At 38.2% G+C, this 10,970-nt stretch overlaps 1 long non-coding RNA gene across 1 annotated transcript; it reads right to left on the bottom strand.

The window, feature by feature from the left end:
- Positions 1 to 2,895: 2,895 nt before the first annotated feature.
- On the bottom strand, positions 2,896 to 10,054 carry LOC310899498. The gene is made up of 4 exons (XR_014584349.1): positions 9,896 to 10,054; positions 8,907 to 8,958; positions 7,886 to 8,030; positions 2,896 to 6,764 (listed from the first exon to the last, which is right to left on the bottom strand). It is a non-coding gene; the product is annotated as an uncharacterized lncRNA (long non-coding RNA).
- Positions 10,055 to 10,970: the final 916 nt, after the last annotated feature.

The raw sequence follows: 10,970 nt of genomic DNA on the forward strand, positions 1-10,970 counted from the left end.
CGGTCCGTCCCCACGTGCCCAAAGATGAGCCGGCGTGGAAGAAGACCGGCCTGGCTCAACAGAGAGTTGCGGCTGGAGCTTAGCAGAAAAAAGAGGGTTTATAATCTTTGGAAAAAAGGGCGGGCCACTGAGGAGGACTACAAGGATGTAGCGAGGCTGTGCAGGGAGAAAATTAGAAAGGCCAAAGCTCATCTGGAGCTCAACCTGGCTACTGCCGTTAAAGACAACAAAAAATCCTTTTACAAATACATCAACGCGAAACGGAGGACTAGGGAGAATCTCCATCCTTTACTGGATGCGAGGGGAAACCTAGTTACTAAGGATGAGGAAAAGGCTGAGGTGCTTAATGCCGCCTTTGCCTCAGTCTTTAGCGGCAATACCGGTTGTTCTCCGGACACCCAGTGCCCTGAGCTGGTGGAAGGGGATGGGGAGCTGGATGTGGCCTTCGCTATCCATGAGGAAATGGTTGGCGACCTGCTACGGAGCTTGGATGTGCGCAAGTCGATGGGGCCGGATGGGATCCACCCGAGGGTACTGAGAGAACTGGCGGAGGAGCTGGCCGAGCCGCTTTCCATCATTTATCGGCAGTCCTGGCTATCGGGGGAGGTCCCGGTTGACTGGCGGCTAGCCAATGTGACGCCTATCTATAAAAAGGGCCGCAGGGCAGACCCGGGGAACTATAGGCCTGTCAGTTTGACCTCAGTGCCGGGGAAGCTCATGGAGCAGATTATCTTGAGGGTCATCACGCGGCACTTGCAGGGCAAGCAGGCGATCAGGCCCAGTCAGCATGGGTTTATGAAAGGCAGGTCCTGCTTGACGAACCTGATCTCCTTCTATGACCAAGTGACGCGCTTGGTGGATGAGGGAAAGGCTGTGGACGTGGTCTACCTTGACCTCAGTAAGGCTTTTGACACCGTTCCCCACAACATTCTCCTCAAGAAACTGGCTGCTCGGGGCTTGGACTGGCGTACGCTTCGCTGGGTTAGAAACTGGCTGGATGGCCGGGCCCAGAGAGTTGTGGTGAATGGAGTCAAATCTGGCTGGAGGCCGGTCACTAGTGGAGTCCCCCAGGGCTCGGTACTGGGGCCGGTCCTCTTTAATATCTTTATTGATGATCTGGATGAGGGCGTCCAGTGCACCCTCAGTAAGTTTGCAGATGACACCAAGCTAAGTGCGTGTGTCGATCTGCTCGAGGGCAGGAAGGCTCTGCAGGAGGATCTGCATAGGCTGGAGCGATGGGCTGAGGTCAACTGCATGAAGTTCAACAAGGCCAAGTGCCGGGTCCTGCACCTGGGCTGCAACAACCCCAAGCAGAGCTACAGGCTGGGAGATGAGTGGCTGGAAAGCTGCCTGGCCGAGAAGGACCTGGGAGTATTGGTGGATAGTCGGCTGAATATGAGCCAGCAGTGTGCCCAGGTGGCCAAGAAGGCCAACGGCATCCTGGCCTGTATAAGAAGCAGTGTGGCCAGCAGGTCGAGGGAAGTGATTGTGCCCCTGTACTCGGCTCTGGTGAGGCCGCACCTCGAGTACTGTGTTCAGTTTTGGGCCCCTCGCTACAGGAAGGACATGGACGTGCTCGAGCGAGTCCAGAGAAGGGCGACCAAGCTGGTGAGGGGTCTGGAGAACAAGTCTTACGAGGAGCGGCTGAGGGAGCTGGGCTTGTTCAGCCTGGAGAAGAGGAGGCTCAGGGGCGACCTCATCGCTCTCTACAGTTACCTGAAAGGAGGCTGTAGAGAGGTGGGGGTTGGTCTATTCTCCCACGTGCCTGGTGACAGGACGAGGGGGAATGGGCTAAAGTTGCGACAGGGGAGTTTTAGGTTGGATGTTAGGAAGTACTTCTTTACCGAAAGGGTTATTAAGCATTGGAACGGGCTGCCCAGGGAGGTGGTGGAGTCACCATCCCTGGAGGTCTTTAAAAGACGTTTAGATGTAGAGCTTGGGGATATGGTTTAGTGGAGTACTTAGTGTTAGGTCGGAGGTTGGACTCGATGATCTTGAGGTCTCTTCCAACCTAGAAAAATCTGTGAATCTGTGAATGTTTCCAATAGTAAGAGAATAATTCTTTGTTGGATTTTCTTTCTGCAGAAATAGCACACCTTTAGCAGGAAACAGAGCTTTGTTGTAATCATGGAAGATATTATTTTGGCATTTATTATCTGACCTTACCGTCACACACTAAATAAAGCAACATTGTTCCTTCCCTCTGCAGAGAAATGTGTTAATCATTGCAAAGCCTTTTCCAGAAATGTTAACAGAACAACTTCAAAAAATTATAATAAACAGAATTTTCTGTTAGTGTGTTGATGTCGCTGTAGAACCATGGCACTGTGATTTATATAATTACAAAATAAAACTAATATGATAAAATATTCATAAATATTCATAAATTCTTACAAGTAGACCAGTAAAGTACACCAGAGTTTTCCAACTGACTATAATTCATTTATTCTTATTTAAACAGTATTTGCTTTATAAAGACATGAATGAGGTAATAGAAAAAGACCACTATCTCCAGTCAAAGATACAAAAAATAATAACTTTAATTCTTTATTCTGTCTTATCTACAAGAGTTCATGAGTCTTTAAGAAAAAAAAGCTGATCTTATTGAGGGAAGACATCAGGTATCTAATGAAGAAAGAAGGCTTAAGGCTTGAAGGAAGATTTTGGGTAGAGAAACCTGTGAGAGACCTGTTCCTCTAAAGTCTCAGGAGTTCTTGAGGTCATTCATCACTTCTCTTCTTGTTCCATAAGCCTGCTCATTCCCATCCCAGGGAACTAAAAAATGTTTAATTTTTCCTCTACCCGTTAGTCAAAGATGGTGTATTTGTTTGATCACCAAGGTTTCAGACCAGCAGACAAATGAATGTGATCCACACAGAGAACACTATGCACCAAAGCTATTCGGTCGGTACATTTACAGACATTTGTTAAGTATAATATTGATAATTATTATCAACAGAAATAATATCATCTACAAACACACTGTCTTAAGTGTATACTGCTTATACAAAAAAAACACTGTCTAGAAAAGCCTTTAGTTACTTTACTATGTCTAACGTTTACGAGAGAATACTTGACTGGTCTTTCACCTTTCACACGAATGTTGTCATCTTGCATTTTGGAATAGTTACATAAATCTTATATTACTTTGACTAGGGACAGTAATAATTCAAAAACTTGTTTTTTTTTGCAGGGGTTTCAAAACAAGCTTTTTAGGTCTTACTCAAGTTTATGGCACCTAGATAGTTTGGTTAAGAGCTTTTCTTTCCAACAATTTAGACAAGTTTTACCTTTCTCTTTACTACCTCTCATTCCTGATGAAAAAAAAAAAAAAAAGAAAAAAGAACTAACAAGTGATTCATCAGTCCACATCCCATTGTTCCAAATTTAAAGATTATTTTCTTCACACACAAAGATTACTGCTTGCAACCTGAAAATATATTTGACATTTAGAACAGAATATTCTGTTTACTATTTGGTACTTGTGAATTTACATACCTTGCCTAAGAGTCCACTGATCTGGTAAAGCTTGGAGTTCTCAAAAACCTAGATCTCAATGGTGCTCCCAATTCTCTTAGAGACATATTAAAGATGATGAATCACCTAGGCCCTATAAAAGGTTCAGCTCAAAACACCAAAGGAATGGGTAGGTGTAACATAAGTATATTTACTTTGATCAAAATCAATCATTTACATTTCACAGCAATTCACTCAGCCAACATCTAATGAATCCTTACATTCTCATGAAAGAAATATTTGACATAAAGAACAATTACAATATGTTTTACATGTATTTGCATATTTAAAAATGAAACACCCGTGGTCAGGCAACATGTTCAGATCAGTTAGTAAGACTCTGGAATGCTGGTATTGATTTGGGGTATGTCTGGAAAGGAACAATACCCTGCAATACCTTTGCCTTCATTACTACAACTGCATCACAAAGCGTCTATGTTACAGTAAACACAAAGACCATTAAGCAAAATGATGGATAAAGCATCTTAGACTTCCTTTGGCAGCACATTGGAAGCTAAGCATTCCCAGAGCAATCACAAGAGTTATAAGGATTATAGTGGATATAAATGCTTAGTAATTTAGAAAAGTTTCATAAAAATACTGTCCAACTTACAGGAGGGATTTGAATGTCTGCTTTTACCCCAAAGCAAATATCCTGACCACTGAACTGTTAGAAATAGGAATGAAAAAGATCACTATCTATGGCAAGTTTGTCTTTTAAAGGGCATTAAGAGCATTCAAACTTAGAGAATAAGGCCTGTGAAGTAAAGCAGCTAAAAATAAAAATAAAAATAAAAAATTCCAAGATCAAAAAAAATTTTTTTCTCCCCTTGGTCTTTCAGTTTAAGTTTAAGATGGTTTCTCAACAAATAATTTGCCTGAGTCATCACCTGGTGTTAGCTAAGGCTGACTGAAATGGAATTACTCTGCAGCACATACGGGTTGCATCTTGATGCTCTTAGATAATTCACAGCATGAACCACACCTGATAAAACCATGAAACAAGTGTGGCAAAGGAGCAGGACACAGCAGAGAAGCATACATACTGAAGATAACAGGGAGTGTTTCAAAATCCACACACTCTTATCCCCCCAAGACAAAAGAAAAAGAATCAAGACAAAGATAGATTACTTGAAGAATAACTAAAAAATAAAAAAAAATTTGTGAGAAAATGTTGAGCTTTACCAGGAGAATGATGATTTATACAAGGTCAAGGTCCACTCTGTCTTTAAAATCATTCTTTTTTCTACTCATGTAAAGAACCTCATTCTGGCATTGTATAAACTGATAATTTAGAAGGGCTTCTATTATCTAGCATTAGAAGCTTGATTTTATTTCCTGTCCTGATCAGAAAGCACATATACAAAAATCCGCTCAGACTCTATCCACAAAAAAACAGGATCCAGAGACTTAATAAACCTTTGCTTCCATTTGCACCTTGCACCTATGCAAACATAATTCTGTTATTTTCTGAAGAACATTAAATTCTGTCTACATTAAGTTGTCATGCTAATGAAACTGTTCAGTCCTCCAAACACAAGGAAATTAAAGTTGGAATAAATCGTATATTTTATACTTATCAGAAACAACAAAAACATGCAAGCATCTAAAATAAAGACTGCAGCTGCTACTGAAGGAACTGAAGGCAATAGATTTATTTTTTAATAAAGCCAAAGATGAATTTGGGGGGAGTTATTCTTAAGCAATTGGCATTGCAAAATGTTATACTGTATACAGACTCCAATAAATAAGGCAGAAGAAGCATCAGACTTTAAATTGACATAGTCTGTTGGTGGCAAAGACAATAGTAAACTGTTTATCACTGTGAGCAGCCAGCACTACATATGGCTGTGACATGCTCTCATGCACTTATGCTTTTTCATATTCAGATACTATATATCTGTCCTTTGAAGTAGATTATTCAATTCATCATCCAACTTCACACTCAGTTTTAAAGACACTTCAGGCAAAGGGTGTTCTCTCAGTTGATCTATTTGTTGTTGCAGCACCATTACATTTTCTACACATAATCCATTACTTAGGGCCAAGAGAATGTTGTACAATCTTTCTTTTATTTGAATTAATCTCCAAGATCCTCATAAACCTATCCAGCTGCATTACAAGCAGCTTTTACATACCTCAAAGACAACCCTAAATTTGTCATAGTCTTAACACCGTTACATTTCTTTAACTGACTTATTCCAAAAAGTGAGCGAGAATGTTTCCTCTAAAATTACTAAGCAACATCCACTGAGTAGCTCCAGAACTTACCACTACTTTGTGCATATGGGTGGTTTATCTATTATTTTGAATGCAGCATCTTTCTTTTGATGTCCAGTCTTAATTAAGCCTGATTAGCTATTAAACCCAGGCTTAAGACTATCACTATTTTAGGCTACTAAAAAAGTAACCTGTATATGCAAATGTCACAGCCCTTTATTACAGAAAATAAAGAAATAAGTTAATACAAGCTTACAGACTTTCTCCTAATGCTAGCCTGTATGAAAGAATGCACTCATGTGTGCACACAGAAAAATCATTTTGGGATCCCAAAAGGTTAGTTTTTGGGTTCTCAAAGTTAGCACTTTACACATCAATCATGAAAACAGTCCTGAAATACTTTTATCTACTATACAATTTCCCAAAGACAGAAGAAAGTACACCAGATCTTTCCAGGAGACCATAACACATAAAAAAAATAAAAATATAAATAAAAAACCATTAAATCAGGGGGACAATTTAGAGTAGTGCATTATTATTATTATTATTTCTTGTCTGTTGACCACACATCTGGTCAGAGCTAATAAAGGCCAAAGTTTCAGTTTCTAGAATGGCAGTAACATAGATTGTCCACATTTAGCCTCAATGTTTTATTAAGTGAACTTGGAATGACAGAATTTTTGCTATTCAGAGGAATTACAATTTTTAAGACTAATACTAACAAATAATTTACTGTTTACATATATTTAAGTTTTTGTGTTTCAAGCTACAAACAGAAACACCAATGCAAACACTTCACATATTAAGCCAAAATGGAAGTGCAGGATGAGATGTTACTCTGTGTGTTGTGCCAATGAACTTAGCTGCTGGAAAATTTATCTGTACAATACAGGTGAAAGGAAAGCACCACCATGAAACTTCATGATCCAGACTGATGCAAGAATACATGCAGTTTTCCATTGTGATGGATCATCTCTGGATTGGGCTAACCAAGATGCTCCAACTTCGATGCTAATCACCACAGCTGACTTTATGACAAAAAACGAAAAAAAAAAAAAAAAAAAACAACACATAGTTTTAGAGGCCCAAACTAATGGGAAACATTAGTTTGGTCCAGAAGTCAAAGTCTAAAATCACTAAGCAGTAGTTCTTTTCCAAGAAATCACCGAGGGCTTGCAGGCAAATCTACCATTATTTAGAAATTTTGTTACCTATTTTAAAATAAAAGAGGGAGATAGAATCGCTGCCTCCATAAGGAGCATTTATATGAACCCAAATATTTTCTTTACAAAGTTATATTAAGTGGTTAAGATTAAAGGGGGTTTTTCTTAAAATTCAAAAATTTTGGTAAGTATTTCTCTTGAACTGCAAGTTCTGTTCTTAAAACGAGTTACACAATAGTGACAAATATCCCTCCAGCCAAAGCACAATCTAAATGACATTGTGTAGCAGCCTTCTAGGAAATTAGAAATCAACTTCATTATTGATTATTTTTTTTTTTAATCCAGTGCTGTAAGAATTTATGCTTGCTGGGACATTTTGTTGCTGGCATATATTCTACTTCAGGAAGAAAGATAAAGACAACATGAAAACAGAACACTTAGTATTACAGTACTCAGCATTAATGCTTATTAAAAAAAAAAAAGCTACCAAATAAATTTTGCTTACTATAGGAAAAAATGCATATTTTTGATACTATTTTAGCTAATTCTTGTTCAGTCTTTACTGTCAGCTTTCAGTTTCAGTCATAGTCATCTAGAACGACCCAATTTATTGAATGTATGTAAGGGAGCACTTTTGTTCCTTGTTTAACATGTCTATATTACTTCCATGTTCTCACAGGAGAATGAGAAACTGCAGAGCAATATTTTATTTCTACTAATAAAAGACAAATATAAATGTTATTAAATTCTTCAGATAATTCAAACTTACAGTTTATTTCTAAAACAAAAAAAAATAATTTCAAAATATTCAACAAAATCTCAGGATTTAGAGAAGGTGGACAAATATCCTTCCCTTCTTTAAATTGTCCCAGGACAAGACATTTAGAAATCTTACATAACCAATATGACAGAATTAATTTTACAGTGGTGAATGATGTGCAAGCAGGACATCTCATGATGCTGCACACCAAAACTCTCTGACTTACCTTATAATCAGGTGTTCTTCATCATGTCAGTGCTTTGTAGCACTTAAAGTTCTTCACCAGATTATTTAGTTTTATTGACAACATTCAGAGTTTCACCTACTCCTGAAGTTTTATGTGTCTCTTGCTTACAACTTCCTTTCAAGTTCTAAAGAAGATAGGTTTTTAGAGTTTTACAGCATGAAATTCAGAACTATCCATTGAAACTGTTTTTTGTTTGTTTTTATGTGTTTTTTTTTAAGCAAATGCTATTTTTTATTACTGAAGCATCAGTTTTCAAGGGCTCTTGTCCAGCAGGAGAAATTCATGAGTAATTAGTATTTATCATAGTATGTCATCTTGTTATTTGTTTTAAAATATAGCTCACAATAATATGAGGAACAGTAACAGATCACTGAAATAGAAAAATATGAGTAAGACCTCTATAAAAAAGGTACAGAGCACTGAGGAGCCTTTCTTTTTTAAAATGTTTTGTCATTGCTTGCTTTATAAAGAAATTGTTCTGCCAGAGGATCTCTACATTACAGATAAAAAGATCCATTGAATCATTAGATCAAATTAAATTTAATTTTATATGAAGAGAGTGGGACCGATAATCTGCTTAGACAGTCAGATGTGGAAAGAGTAAGAGACAGCCAAGGACTGAAGAATACCAGCTGCTAAATTCACCAGAGTTCTACATGTATGAGCATGTACGGCTCTGAAGGAAAATAATAATAATAATAATAAAAATAAATAAATAAACATTTCTTTTTCACATTCTCTTACTAGGTCTTTCCCATAACTACCATTCTCCTTTTCTGTCAAATCTAATCAGAGGCACTACACGCTGACTTTGCACAGTCACTTAGAATGTTACTACTTCTAGCATGTCTGAAAACCTGTGAGGACACAGAAGAGAACAGATGAGAAGATTGATGGGAACTCTCAGGCAAGTAGGAAAATATCTTCAAATATTTCAGGTAGACATATTTCAAGCCTGAAGATTCACTTGGAAGTCTTGGCACTTGATAGCAAACAATACCTGCTTCCTATGTTCTACACAGGTCTCTCTTCTTATCCCACTTCCTCATGTCCTAAATCAAGCAAATAAGCATGGCAATTATTACTGCAACAAAAAGGAAGTCTCCCTCTCAAGTAAAAACAACAAGAACAACAAAAAAACATACACTACACATATTCATCATGCTCTATTATGCAACATACATTAGCTCTCTGGGTTGTACTTAGATGTTTTCAACAGCACAGGCAACAATCAGTGCACTCAAACTGGGAAAAAAATAAAAATAAAAAATAAAATCTGTTCGTGTCTTCACTTCCCTAAGGCAAAGAAACTAATATGTAGCACAGCCAGCAGAGACCCTGAGAGACAGAGCTTGTCAAGATAACAGTCTGAAGTTGGTAGGTAAGATCTTTCTTCAGTTCAGGATCTTTCTCTGCAGAAATAGTATCAAAGAAATTACCACAAGCAAGGCTGAAACTGTCCAAAATACTCTGTCTTATCCATCATCAGTTGTCAAACCCTAAAAGGGAACCTTGTTCCTGGACTATTTCCCAAATTTTAGTCTTTTCACATGATTGTACAGATAAGTTCTCTAAGTACTCATTAACAGTTATTAGAAAAAAAATCCAGGAAGAACCCTAGAAACAGACACCTAGCTGTAGTCATGCTTACTCTCATATTGCATGAAGCATAACTCATGCACACAAGCTTTTACTCTTCAGAAGATTTCTACAGTACAGGTTTTAAGCCCTCTATTAACTACTTTTGAATAACAACACATCACCTATACTCCCATGAAGGGAACCTCTGTTCAGCTCTTTCTGTCATGATGATGATGATGAAAAAGTCATCCCTTTCTTACTATACTAGCTGTTACTGAATAAAGAAAGGCCCTTTAGGCTCTCAGCTAGCACAGAGCTTCCAACAGATTCCTTTGAAAGTTTCAGCCCAGGACCTGACAGGAAGAAAAAGAAAGCAAAGTTCAAGCTGTTGCAATGAAAGGATCTTACTTTCCTGCTGTATAGACCAGGAAACAGCTCCTTATGAAGAAACTGTTCTTCAAAGTAACTGAGGGATATTTAGGGCAACTGGAAAGACAGAAAAGCTGTCTCCTAACTACAGGCTTCTTAACCTTCTGGAAAGAAAGTACAGTTGCAACAACAGGTTAAAACCAGGAAGAGTGAGAGCAAGGGTACCTTTCATCAGGTGAAAGAACTGAAGAGGAAACAAGGCTCTGCTCTATGCAGGGTGGTGTGATCAAGTCAGGCAGCTCACAGGCTAATTAAATGAACGAAGGTGCACTCTAAGCCCATCCTTCACATTTTTTTCTTTCTTTCTTTTGGGTCGTAGTCAAAAATTAGCTTTTCTTTTGCTTGCTACGAAAAGGAGGTAAGGAATGTACAGTAGTTTGTGAAATTTCGTAGCAAGCAGTTTACTAGCTTTGTACACATGCTGAAATCACTTTAAGCTGGTTATCTGCTCATTTGCTGGTTTGCAGAATTTGCATGTGCAAAAAGAGCTACTGTTCCTATCTTGTAATAGGATCTGTACGGTGGACTCTCTTGCAAAGCATCTTATTAAAAGCTAATTTCTGTGTAAGCAGATCTTTTTGCCTGAATAGGCTTCACGGTCATAAACTGTGCAAAGGAATAAGCATCTGTAAATAAAGTACGTTGGAAGCTCCTCTGGAAAATTCAGAAGACCTGTAAACTGTCCAAGCCAATTATCACTTGTTTACTTCTTCACAAAGTAGCAGAGGATGTTAAATTCAGTACAAGCATGTACTGATCTCTGCAGTTTCTCAATGATACCAAGGGGCTCAGATTCAGCCCCACATTGTTTAACAAGAACACCTGATTTGAAGCAATTAAATTCAGGATAGCCACAGGGATTCTAAAAATCCTAATGGCTAACAGTATATTTATATTAAGTTGTATAGGTAAATATTTCTGGCTCATAAAGACAGAATGAAGGCTTATACATTCAACCTTGTAGGCAATCAAATGTATAAGTTACATTACTGTTGCTTGTGAATGTAAAAAAAAAAAAAAAAAAAAAAACTACAGAAACAAAGATCAACATGAA

The sequence above is a fragment of the Anser anser genome, assembly GCF_964211835.1.
Source record: "Anser anser genome assembly, chromosome: 4".
In the NCBI taxonomy this organism is placed as follows: domain Eukaryota; kingdom Metazoa; phylum Chordata; class Aves; order Anseriformes; family Anatidae; genus Anser; species Anser anser.